Genomic DNA, 13434 nt, shown 5'->3' with positions numbered 1-13434 from the left:
TCACTCATGTGCACGTACAAATGCAGTGAGATCAAACTGGTTTTCAGGAATATGGTCTTACCTGCAACTTCCAGGCAGATTTCTACCTGGGAATAACGCAAAAGTCAGAAAAGCAAGAAAATTATTTGATTTGAGGGCAACAGCTTTGCTTTCACCGGTGATATCCAAGAGCTGTTGACTAGAATGGTAGAGAACAGCAAGAGAATGCTGCTGGCTGAGGGACACATTTCCTTCAGGCTCTTCTGCTCTGAACTAGGAAAACACTTTTTACCTGCTGTGACAGCTTAAAAAGAGGAAAATCTTTTGTCTCCTGGGTGGTAGCTCAACAATATCACACCCCAGGCTGAGAGGGCAGAGGTGCCGCAGTGCCAGAGCAGCCCTGGGACGGACAGGTCAAAGCCTCCTGCTGTAGACATTCCCTGTGCTGCCCCTGGGTTTCAAGGGACGTGTCCAGGGACAAACCCTGAGCTTCTGTGCTCAGCCCAGCTGGGGCAATGGGCTTGGGAAGCCTCACACAAATGAGTCTGGGTTGGGGCACGTTTTGCTTTTGTTCCTCCCTTGGAGCACAAGACCTTGGGCTTCAGCCATCTCTCATCGCTCTTGGTGCTGCCGCCAGAGGGCACAAGGAGGCAAACTTTGGTGGCTTTGCTGCGAAACTCTTCCTACAGAAGGAGCAGAGTGACTAAATACGCTTTGTCATGCCTGCAGTCCGTCCTTAACCTGGCTGCTGATTGGGAAGGAAGAAACTGGAGGTTTCCTTCAAAAGGGAGGAAATCCAAGAACATCCCCTTTTGTGCACCTTTATTTCTGAGTCTTTCTCTTTGCACATGTCATCTTCTGTACCTCAGATGATGTGTACAGGAAACAGACAGCGTTGTCCCTCAGCTGTGGGAATGAATTCCTCCAGAAGGAAAAGGTCACATTATGCACCTGTCAATGAACTTTTGTCTGCTGCCTTGTGGAAACATGCCAAAGGGAATGTGGCCCTGGAGCACAATGTTAGCTTTCTCTTCCATGTGCTGTATGACTACTGCCTTTATCATGACACAGATGACATCCACAGCTTGGATAATCAGAAATTCTACAGGAAATTGGGACTCATCAGTTTGGTGACTACTTAGCTGAACCATCAAGCAAGTTTCAACTTGATGAATGTATCGCTCCATTAATTTTTTCAAGATTCAAAACATGCAGCTTCTCACAGCCAGGGGAACCACTTCCTTAAATGTAAGGGTATCATCATACATATCTATCAGAAACTTAAATTCATGTTGGTGTCTGTGACAAATCCATATGATGCCATCTTTAAAAATATTTTCACAGAAGAGGAGATGACAGGAGCCATGCCCGTTCTGAAGATGCAAAGCATGGTCTATAGGACATAGGTAATAACTGAAAATTTTAACAGCAGCCCTTACTGTTTTTCTGGTCTGTTACTGATGACCCAGAAGTTCTAGAAAAACTCTTTTATTACTATTCTTGCAGGGTCACCTAGCTACAGTAGGAAAGTTTTGGGAGTATTTTAAATATTCCCTGGAGAATTATGAGCAGTTACTTTCTTTAACATTTGAAGATACTGTATGTGTTATAGTTTTTCAGAATTAATAGACTAGAAAGCTTTCTGCAAATGTTGTTTTGTCAAATTTGTGGAGAACTTAATTGAAGTCCAGATAGTAAATATTTTCTTTCCCCAAATGAAGTAAATATGATTGTAATGATTTAATTAATTCTGCTTGTGAAGTGTTAAAACTGAGAAAGATTTTTCTAAGCATACATATCACAGGCATCTTAGTGTCTTTTTTAGAATCCCAAATTATTTTGTCATTTAGAAAGAGTTTCAGCATCAATCTCAACAAAATATGTAGTGCTCTTTATAACCCCCGAGAATGCTCCAAACCTTACCTCCAGACAGACGTGTCATGGGAGGACACACTCTTCTTAGAACTGTCTAAAGATGTTACTGCGTCACCATATGGGTAATTGTTAGTTGTTTTAAACATTTATGACCAGAGGTTTTAGGCTGAGAACAGGACATTTTTACCTGCAAAAGCAATTTTCCATTTTCATTTTTGTAAAACCAGAACTCAGAAATAAAAACAGATGGCTTGATCCAAATTACTTGCATTGATATCAGGGAAGAAACAGGAGCATGATGTCCCAGTGTCTGAACAGCTTTTGCCCCTCCTGGAGCTGTTGTTCTCTTCCCCACAGACAGAGGAAAGGCATGCTTTGATCTGTTTTTGATGACCTGATAAAAGACATTTCTGAATTTCCCTGAATACCTTGAAAGAGAATGTCCTCTTAATGTCTCGCCAGATACATGTGCTGAAAAGCTGTCACAAATTCATGAAAAACCTCGAGACTAAAAGGATGCTTTTCAAAAGAAAAAAAAAATGTTAGTGAAACAAGCTGGAGGGTTTATTATCCTCCAAGTTTTAAACTTGTCCATTTCCAGGTTTTTCTGTTAAGTAGTGATAAAACATATGAACAAAAAAATTACTTGGCATCTGCAAACCAGCAGGAGCAGGTAAGGATACCACCCATACCTGATGAAAACACTAGGGGTGACACTTTTCACTATTTGGATGTAGAAATAAGGGACAGTTTCTAAAAACTAGGCTTAACAGGATGTAAAAGAGGTAAGGTGTACAGCAGAGCTGTTCAGCAAATGCTGATACGTGGAACAGAATGATCAGGAAAAGTGAGATGAAGTTTCATTCATGTACCATAAATATTTTTCATAAACTGTTTTTTTGTAATTTCTTTTATGAACTGATTGATACCACACCTCACTTTAGCTCTAGACATCTTCTTATGCTCCATCTTTCAAAGATGTATAATTTAATTAAATTTAATTTTAAACCAATGCCTCACAAGGATTGAAGGTTTCACTTCCATAGGTCTGTATCTGACAGTGCGTGGAGGCTGTGGTTAGAAACGTATCCATGTAACAAAAGGTGTTACATGTGAAATGCATTCACATCTTAGGCTTTACTGTCTTGTTGAAGAGTTGAAGTGGAAATTTTTTACTGTATCATTAGAAGATAAAAGGGTGACTATTATTCTGCTTTAATATATTTTCATTTTGGTTTAGAAATTATTTTTCACAGTCAGTCTTTACTTTCTGAGGCACACATTCCTACTAAAGCTGTTTTTAAAAGCCATGGATTTTCTGAACCCATTTTGCCTTTTAAAAGTACAGTCTAGGAATACATGGATATTATGTCTGTCAGAATTACGATGTGCATAATGCTGCTATTCAGTCTGGAAAAACAATATCCATGCATCAAATGCACCTACCTTTGAGCACACAGATCACAATCACTTTTTTACTCTCAAAGTTCTTTTTCAATGAATTGAGCAAATGGTATGTGTCCTGGTTTGCAAGCCATGGTGTCAGTTGGCTTCTGCTGATATCAACTGTTCAACTTCTTAGGTGCTTGAAAAATTTGAATTGCACCAACAAAGCTTTCTACCTCCTCAGGAACATAGGAAATGTCTTTTAATAGATATTCTGGCAGTCACATCTATAACATGCATGTAAAAACTTCAAACAGAAGGTGAAGAAACAGATGTAGAAGAGCCTTTATTAATCAGGGACCAAAAGAGGTGTTATGTTTGATATTTTTAGCCTTTTTTCTTTCTTCCTTTCAAATGTTGCTGTGTTTCCTTTGATGCTTAGGTCATCTTTATAAAATGGGGGTTGTCCCTGGGAATTGCTCTTTTGTTTTTTTCCTGGCTTTCAGTTTCTGTCAGAAATGTGACCTGTATATTGGAACAGAGGGAAGTCTCAGGCACCAGGAGTCACCACCAGCTCTGACTGATTCTGCACAGCCACCCTGTGTCTGCTCCAACTCTGCACATGGCCCAGGACCCCATGTCAGCCCCTGTCCCTCTGACACTGCAGCAGAACTTGTGTCCTGGTTTGGAGTAAATTAGGGAAGAACCTCCAAAAGGAGTCCCCTAAACCAAACCTCGACCACCCCTTCCGCCCCCCAGCCCTGGGTTCGGGAAGGAAAAATACCTCGGAGGAAAGTGGAAAAACCGGTTTATTGACAAAAATACACTCCCCAACACCGAATAGTGGGAAAAGACGGGTTACTGTGACGATGGGGAGGGTGCTGACGCGTCTCTGTCTGGCCCGGGTCTTCTCCAACTTCTCTGGTCAGGTCAGGTCCGGAGCCGGTTCAAACCTTGGGGGCGGGAGGGGGCGGGGGCGGAGAGAAAGAAAGGAGGGGAAAAAAAACAAACAGAAGCAGCGGGGGGAAGAAAAACGGCGGCAGGGGCAGCCGGAGAGCAGAGCGAGGCAAAGCGAAGCGAAGAAGGCAAAAGCAGCCGAGCCAGCTGAAGCAAGAGCCGAAAGCAGCCAAGAAGCAAAAAGGAGGCAGGAACTGCAGGCTCCTGCCCAAGAGGGCAGGATTCAGCTGCGAGACATAACAACATATCCAAGATATGGGATGGATATATGGGATAGGAGGCAGCTCAACCCAGAACATTCCACCCCTTATCCCATATATCCATCCAATTAAAACTTTCATCTCACTTACTCAGACCTTTAGCACTTACACATTTCCGTCCGTCTTACTTGCTCAGACCTTCTACACGTACACATTCCCTTCTGTTTCATGTCTAACTGATCTAACATGCAGACAATGGTAGTAACATTCAGCACGTATCAATCTTACCCCATATTCAGATCTCCCTGAGGTACACATCGCATTGTTCCATCTTTCTGCATTATCCACAATGTACAACCCGGTCCTTGAGCAGAGACAACTCCACGGATGGGTTTGCCCGTACTCGAGTCAGGGTTGATCCATACTGTCTTTCCCAACAAACCTCTAACATGGGCCACTGGGACTTTATCTCCATCTACTACATTAAGGTGCTGGGACTGAGCAGGACCCGCTCGGTTGGTGGAACCTCGAGTGTTAACTAACCAGGTGGCTTTTGCTAAATGCTGCTCCCAGTTTTTTAAGGACCCTCCACCCAACGCCTTCAGGGTGGTTTTTAACAGCCCATTGTACCTCTCCACTTTACCTGCGGCTGGTGCATGGTAGGGGATATGATATACCCATTCAATGCCATGTTCCCTAGCCCAGGTTTTAATAAGATTATTTTTGAAATGAGTCCCATTGTCTGACTCAATTCTCTCGGGAGTGCCGTGCCTCCAAAGGACCTGCTTTTCAAGGCCCAGGATGGTGTTGCGGGCTGTAGCATGAGACACAGGATAGGTTTCCAACCATCCTGTGGTGGCTTCTACCATGGTCAGCACATGACGCTTGCCTTGGCGGGTTTGAGGCAGTGTGATGTAATCAATCTGCCAGGCCTCCCCATACTTGTATTTAGACCACCGTCCTCCATACCAGAGAGGCTTCATCCGCTTGGCTTGCTTAATGGCAGCGCATATTTCACAGTCACTGATAACTTGAGAAATGCTGTCCATGGTTAAATCCACCCCTCGGTCTCGTGCCCACTTATAGGTGGCATCTCTGCCTTGGTGACCTGAGGCATCATGGGCCCATCGTGCTAGAAATAACTCTCCCTTGTGCTCCCAGTCAAGATCTACCTTCAACTCCCCTATCTTTGCAGCTTGATCTACCCGCTGATTATTTTGCTGCTCCTCATTAGCTCTACTCTTGGGGACATGGGCATCTACATGGCGAATCTTCACAGGTAGGGTTTCTAACCGGGCAGCGATATCTTTCCACTCTTCAGCAGCCCAAATTGGTTTACCTCTACGCTGCCAGTTCGCCTCTTTCCATTTCTTCAGCCATCCCCACAGAGCATTGGCTACCATCCAAGAATCAGTGTATAGATAGAGCCTTGGCCACTTCTCTCTCTTTGCAATATCTAGGGCCAGTTGAATTGCTTTAAGTTCAGCAAATTGACTGGATCCACCCTCTCCCTCAACGACCCCTACGACCTGTCGTGTGGGGCTCCATACAGCTGCCTTCCACCTCCGACCCATCCCTACGACACGGCAGGAACCGTCGGTGAATAAAGCGTAACATATTTCCTCTGCTGGCAACTGGTCGTATGGCGGAGCTTCCTCAACCCGGGTCACTGGTTCTTGTTCTTCATCTGCAACACTGAAACTTTCACCTTCGGGCCAGTTTGTAATTACTTCCAAAATTCCAGGGCGATTTAATTTCCCAATTTGAGCACGTTGTACAATGAGGGCAATCCACTTGCTCCAGGTAGCACTGGTGGCGTGGTGGGTGGAGGGAACCTTTCCTCTAAACATCCACCCTAGCACTGGTAGTCGGGGTACCAGGAGGAGTTGTGCTTCCATACCTATAACCTCTGAGGCGGCCCGAACCCCTTCATAGGCTGCTAGAATTTCCTTTTCTGTTGGAGTATAGCTGGCTTCTGACCCTCGGTAACTTCGACTCCAAAATCCCAGTGGTCGGCCTCGAGTCTCCCCAGGCACCTTCTGCCAAAGGCTCCAGGACAGACCATGGCTCCCAGCTGCAGAATAGAGCACGTTCTTCACGTCCGGTCCCATCCTGACTGGGCCAAGGGCTACCGCGTGAGCAATCTCCTGTTTAATCTGAGTAAAAGCGTGTTGCTGCTCAGGGCCCCACTGGAAAGTGTTCTTCTTGCGAGTTACCAGGTGGAGAGGGCTTACAGTCTGACTATATTCTGGAATATGCATCCTCCAAAAACCTATGACACCTAGGAAAGCTTGTGTCTCCTTCTTGTTAGTTGGTGGAGACATCGCTGTGATCTTATTGATGACATCAGTGGGAATCTGACGCCGTCCATCTTCCCACTTAATTCCCAGGAACTGAATTTCTCTAGCAGGTCCTTTAACTTTACTCTTCTTGATGGCAAAACCAGCTTTCAGGAGAATCTGGATAATCTTCTCTCCTTTTTCAAACACTTCATCTGCAGTGTTCCCCCACACAATGATGTCATCGATGTATTGCAGATGTTCTGGAGCCTCACCCTCTTCCAATACAGTTTGGATCAATCCATGACAAATGGTAGGACTGTGCTTCCACCCCTGGGGCAGTCGATTCCAAGTATACTGCACACCCCTCCAGGTGAAAGCAAACTGAGGCCTGCATTCTGCAACCAGAGGAATGGAGAAAAAGGCATTGGCGATGTCAATAGTGGCATACCACCTTGCTGCCTTGGACTCCAGCTCATACTGGAGTTCCAGCATGTCCGGCACGGCAGCACTCAGCGGTGGAGTCACTTCATTCAATGCCCTGTAGTCCACAGTCAACCTCCATTCTCCATCCGACTTGCGCACAGGCCAGATGGGGCTGTTAAAGGGTGAGTGGGTTTTACAGACCACCCCTTGGCTCTCCAACTCACGAATCATTTTGTGGATGGGAATCACTGCATCTCGAACTGTTCTATACTGCCGCAGATGCACTATAGAAGTGGCGACTGGCACCTGCTGATCTTCCACCTTCAACAATCCCACAGCAGATGGGTCATCCGATAGTCCAGACAGGGTGTTCAGTTGCTTAACACCCTCTGTTTCTACAGATGCTATTCCAAATGCCCATCTGAATCCCTTTGGGTCTTTGAAATACCCATTCCGAAGAAAAACTATGCCCAGAATACACGGGGCCTCTGGGCCGGTCACAATCAGGTGTCTCTGCCAGTCCTTTCCAGTCAGGCTCACCTCAGCCTCCAACAAAGTCAACTCTTGTACTCCCCCTGTCACCCCGGCAATGGAAATTGGTTCTGCCCCCACATGTTCTGATGGCACCAAAGTACATTGCGATCCAGTGTCCACCAAAGCCTCATGTCTCTGTGGCGCCGATGTGCCAGGCCATCGAATCCACACAGTCCAAAACACACGATTCTCCCCAACCTCTACCTGGCTAGAGGCAGGGCCCCTCTAAGCCTGATTATCTTTCTTTCTTTGGACATATGTCCTAGAGGTTCCCTCCAGGGGATCAGACATATCATCATCGTCCCGGCTGCAGACAACTGGTGCTGCTCTCTGTTTAGTAGGACTCCCTCTTTGAATCCTACCTTCTTTCAATTTACGTACCCGTTGTGCCAGAGCAGCAGTGGGTTTTCCGTCCCACCTCCTCATGTCCTCCCCAGCTTCACGCAAGAAGACCCACAACTCGGTTCTCGGAGTGCGCCTTCTCTCCCCAACAGAGGTACGCCCGCGTTGAACACCAGGGTCTCTAATTTGAATGGCCGAAATTTGGAGGAAGTCCTCCCTAATCTCTTCCCTGAGTTTTTTGTGATTTTCCTCTAATTTATCTTCCAATTTCTGCAGTCGTGTTTCCACAGCTGCAATCCTGGCATGAGTTGGGCCATGTACTGCATCAGCATATGCTCGAAGCTTCCTTGCCATATCAAGCACGATTTCGTGTGTCTCCTCCCGCTTCATTATTGCTAGAGCAGAAGCGTATTCAGATGGTCCAAGTCGTACAAGTTTTCGCCACATCACGGGTGTACATGGTACCAAATCTGGGTTCTTAGTGTTTAGGTCATCTGAGAAGATAATCTCTGCCACTGCCATTTCTCTCAAGCGTTGAATCCCTTGTTCTATGGTCTTCCACTGGGTCTGCTGCATGTAGAGATCGTCTGCGCACAGGTATCTTTGTGCCACACTTCCCAGGACTCGTTCCCAGAGACTGCAAGGGGTAGCTACCCTCATCATTCCTTGGTCAATAACTGGATCATGTGACAGGGAGCCCAAATGCCTTGCTTCAGTGCCATCCAGAATTGTAGCTTCGCCTGCAGCATCCCAGAGACGGACTAACCAACTAATTATAGACTCATCTGGTCGTCGGGTGTAATCCTTTCTCAAACCTCGGAGGTCCTTCAGGGAAAAAGCATCAATAGTGGGTCCTGATCTTGTGCCAGCTGGTTGGACATTTGATCTTAGGCCAGTTGATCTGGCTCCCAATTGACTGTCAGTTAGTTCAGCTTCTGATTTTACGTCAGTTTGTCCAGCTTCTGATTGGGTGTCCTCGGGAGGCCTTGAGGGCCCTTCACCTTCATCATCATCATCCTCTACTGGTCGATCAGTCTTTCGTGCTCTCTTTGCCCCTGCGACTGCCAGTGTCTTAGACTCCCTGTCTGGTTTAGCTGTTGGCTCGGAGCCCAGGATATTAGCTGCAGCCTGAGTGACTGGGGTGGTAACTAGCTTATCTCCCTGTTCCCTTTCTTTTATCTGCTGTCCTTCAGTATCTAGCAGAGTACGGTAAACATATGCCAGGGCCCAGCTCACTGCAACAATCCTTTTCTCCTTAGTATTACCACAGCACTTCTCTTTCAAATACTTCGCCACCTCAGCTGGGTTCTGAATTTGTTCAGATGGGAAGTCCCAGACTATAGGATCAGAAAATTCCTTTAAAATTTGGCCCATATCTTCCCATTTCCCACTCCACTCAAGATTTCTCTTTGTTGGTTTTACCCCTAAATCAGGAGTCTCATTAGCTCTTTTAGAAATCTCAGCTTTCATTTTATATAAACTGCAGACAGTATAGAAAAGACTTACTAGATTAAATGCCAGAAAGATGGTCTCTTTAACACTCAGGGGAAACTGAACATTTTCTAATAGAGATGTAAAAAATTCAAAGGAGAAGAGGGAAGACAGAGGCTGAAAAAACTCTTCCCCTGCTTCTCCCCTAACAAACTGAATGCACCACCATAACAATGAACTATACACTTCCGGAACAGATTTAAGCATTTTAACAGCCCTTCTATAAAGCATCACAAGCAAGCCTAGTCCAATGAATATTCTGGTTAGTACCCCACGGCCCCAAAAGCTACGTATTAGTAGCAATACCAGAGCTTTTTCTATATAAGGGAATAACCCTAGGTACCACAGAGGTATTAAAACCTCAAAAATCCCTGGGGACCAGAAATATTGGCAGGCTTTCACCACGAATGACATTATGAATCCATAAAAAAACAGCCCTGCCCTGACCAGAGAGGAGCCTTGTCAACCTGTGGGTCTACATCCTGCTCCAGCCTCAGTCCCCTCCTGAGCAGCTCATGGTGCCCAGGGCTGAAGCTGTCCATGTGCCCCACAGGTGCCCTGCTTTTGGTTGGGTGTGACATGGACCTTGGCTGTCTCGTTCTACCCCATAGGAAATCCCAGATGCTCCCAGCTCCCGGCCACAGGGCACTGCCAGCCTGAGGATGGTATGACAAAAAGAACCCAGACTGTTACACCAGTACTGTGTGACCACATTACTGTGTGGATTCTTTGAGGATGAATGAGGAGGTGCCTGGGTCAGATTCAGAACTGTTTTCTTCCATGAACAGAACATGATGGGATGGGATGGGACAGAGTTGTTTGTTGGCCGCCTTCTTAAACTCACAGGGTTGGGCTTTACCTCACACCTCCTCTATGTCACTTCCACACAGAAGAGTTAAACTGGAGTGGCAGCCTTATAAAACAGTGGCCCAGACCTTGTAGTTCACGATTTAATTTTATTTTGTTTTCTCGGTTAAGCTGACTTTATTAGTTGCTAAATAGGCGACAACATTACTAAACAGCAATTTTCATGGCATAAAATACTGCGCCAATAGTCCATATAAATTTGTAAAAAAGGCCTGGCCCTGATCTCTTTCTTAAATCTGACAAGGTCCCTGGGAAAATATCCTTCTGAACTGATCTGACCTCTGGGACACAAATGGGTACTCTTCTAAAGGCATGTCTTCCCACAGCAAAAAAACATATGTTCCTTGTACTGACCATCTTCTGGAATATGAAAGGAGAAAGCAGAAAGACTCATAAATACAGGTATATACAAGGGTTTCCTTCTTGGATTTCCTTCCTTCTGAAGGAAACCTCCAGTTCTACCTTCCCAATCAGCAGCCAGGTTAGGGACTGCACAATGACAAAGAGCATTTAGTCACTTTCTTCCTTCTGTAGGAAGAGTTTTGCTGCGAATCCACCGAAGTTTGTCTCCTCGTGCCTTCTGGCAGCAGCACCAAGAGCAATAAGAGGTGGATGAAGCCTGAGTGAGTGCAGCAAGAAGCCTTGACTTCCCTGGCACCAGGGCTGCTCTGCCCTCTCTGCCTGGGGTGTGATATTGCTGAGCTACCACCGAGGAGACAAATGATTTTCCAGTTTTTTAGCTGTCACAGCAGGTAAAGTGTTTTCCTACTTCAGAGCAGAAGAGCCTGAAGGAAATGTGTCCCTCAGCCAGCAGCATACTTTTGCTGTTCTCTACCTTTCTAGTCAACAGCTCTTGGGTATCACTGGTGAAAGCAAAGCTGTTGCCCTCAAATCAAATAATTTTCTTGCTTTTCTGCCTTTTGTGTTATTCCCAGAGAAGTGGTAGAAATCTGCCTGGAAGTTGCAGGTAAGGCCATATTCCTGAAAACCGCTTTGATCTCACGGCAGTTCCATATGTGTGAAGTGATTTGGAGTGTAGTGTGGTTACTTCCCTAATTTTTCCACTCTCTCCTGTTAGATAATGCTTTTAAACTGACTTGGCCAATCTTGTTGCAAGTGTGTAATTCCTTGTAGGTGGATTATTCCAATAAGCTGGCTATTGCCTCTCCCATACTCCATGTCAGAGTCAGCATGCTCTGAAAGAGCTTATGTCAGCTGTCCAGCCCTGCTGGGAAGGGCAGCCAAGGGCTGTTTCAAATGAGACAGGAATGGCTGTACATAGCATTATTATCCCACGACTCCTCAGGGATGCCTGTAGAAAATAGGATTTACACAAAAAAGTGTCACAGCAAAGAGCAGGTCAGGAAATACTCAACATTTAGGACATTTTATCTGTCTCGTTCAAGAACTGATTACAACAAAAGAAACTGGAAAACCAAAAATACTGCATGTGGGAAATATCTTCTATTCCCATGTCTTTGATTCTTAGCTCCCGTCTTCCCAGAGGAAATAGCAGAAAAGGGAGAAAGAAAAGAACAGCTTCTGGTCAGAATTTTAGCTATGCTGATGGCAGATTTTAAAAGCCTTCTGTCATGTACCTTTAGCCCTTCAGTACAACAGTTTCAAACCTATCACTAATTTATTCTGAAACAAACTGAGTGGAAGTAAATCCCTATGGGATTCTAGACAACTGTAAAAATGCATATTCTTGTCATTGTCCTGTGTGACTGCATATTTATTGTGGCTGATCTACTGGTATTTCACCATGCTGAGTTTATTTCAAGCCAGAACATTCCTATGTTTCTGAAATGTTTACTGTTTCCTTATTACTCTACAATTCTATGGGAACACATTGTATTCAGACCATCATGCACGTGGCAAAAATACCACTTGAAGATGCTCGATGTTGTTCTTGGCTGCAAAAATAATTCTCATGGCCAAAGTCAAAGTGTTATGAACCAATACACAGAATTAAAATCACTACAGCTAAACACAATTTCTGGCCTGTCTTTGCACTATTTACAGAAGAAGTTTTGAAGGAACAGAATTTTTAAAAAAGACTGAAAGCCTATTACACAGTGTTCTGGTTTTGTCTGGAACAGACTTCATTTTTCACACTAGCAGCTGGTACAACACTGTGGGTTTGATTCAGTATGAGAATAATGTTGATAACACACTGATGTTTTGGCTGTTGCTGAGCAGTGCTTAGCCTAAATCAAGGGCTTGTCATTGCCTGATCCTCTGCCATGGAGAAGCTGCACAAAAAGTTGGGAGGCAGCATAGTCAGGACAACTGACCCAAACTATTCCATACCACAGGATGTCATGCCCAGTATATGAACTGGGGAGAGTTAGCTCTAAGGGGACTCTTCATGGCTCAGGGATGGGCTGAGCGTTAGTCAGTAGGTGGTGTGAAATTTTATTGTACATTGCTTCTTTTTCTGGTTTGGCTACTCTCTTCCTATTCAAAATATTTTTTACTATTATTTTTGTTATTATTGTTACTCTTGTTAATACTACATTTATTTATTTATTTATTTATTCATTTATTCATTTGATTATATTTTGTTTGAATCAGTAAATTGCTCTTATCTAAAACCACAAGGTGTACTTTTTCCTTTTAGTTCTGCTCCCCACTGGGACAAGTAATAGGGAGTGTGGACAGTGAGCAAGAGGCTGGCTGTGGTTAAACCATGTCATAAAGATATATTGCTCTCACCAAGATATACAGAACTGAAGCCCTATAATTTGCTTCCTAGACTTTGGTCCCTAAATTCTTGCATTAAATTTTATAGGAATTAAAGTTTAAAAATTCATTCAATTGTTAATAAAATTATAAATAAAACAGGTCATAAAACCCCAAGGATTCTACCCTCTTGCTAAAATTGGGAAGAAATATTCTCCTCCCCAATGACTTTTATCTCTTCCCTTTTTTATCTGACAATGAGAATTTGGAAGCAAATATTGTGCACAGTCACACATGTGCTAGTCCATGAAAATCAGTTAGCCCTTTTAAAGTAAGTAATTCCCTTAAAGAAGCAAAAATTTACTCATGCCACAATTTCCATTGCAACACAGTAAAAGGAAATGGTGTTTTGC

The sequence above is a fragment of the Sylvia atricapilla genome, chromosome W (assembly GCF_009819655.1).
Source record: "Sylvia atricapilla isolate bSylAtr1 chromosome W, bSylAtr1.pri, whole genome shotgun sequence".
In the NCBI taxonomy this organism is placed as follows: domain Eukaryota; kingdom Metazoa; phylum Chordata; class Aves; order Passeriformes; family Sylviidae; genus Sylvia; species Sylvia atricapilla.
Note: the sequence above shows the minus strand (reverse complement) of the source record.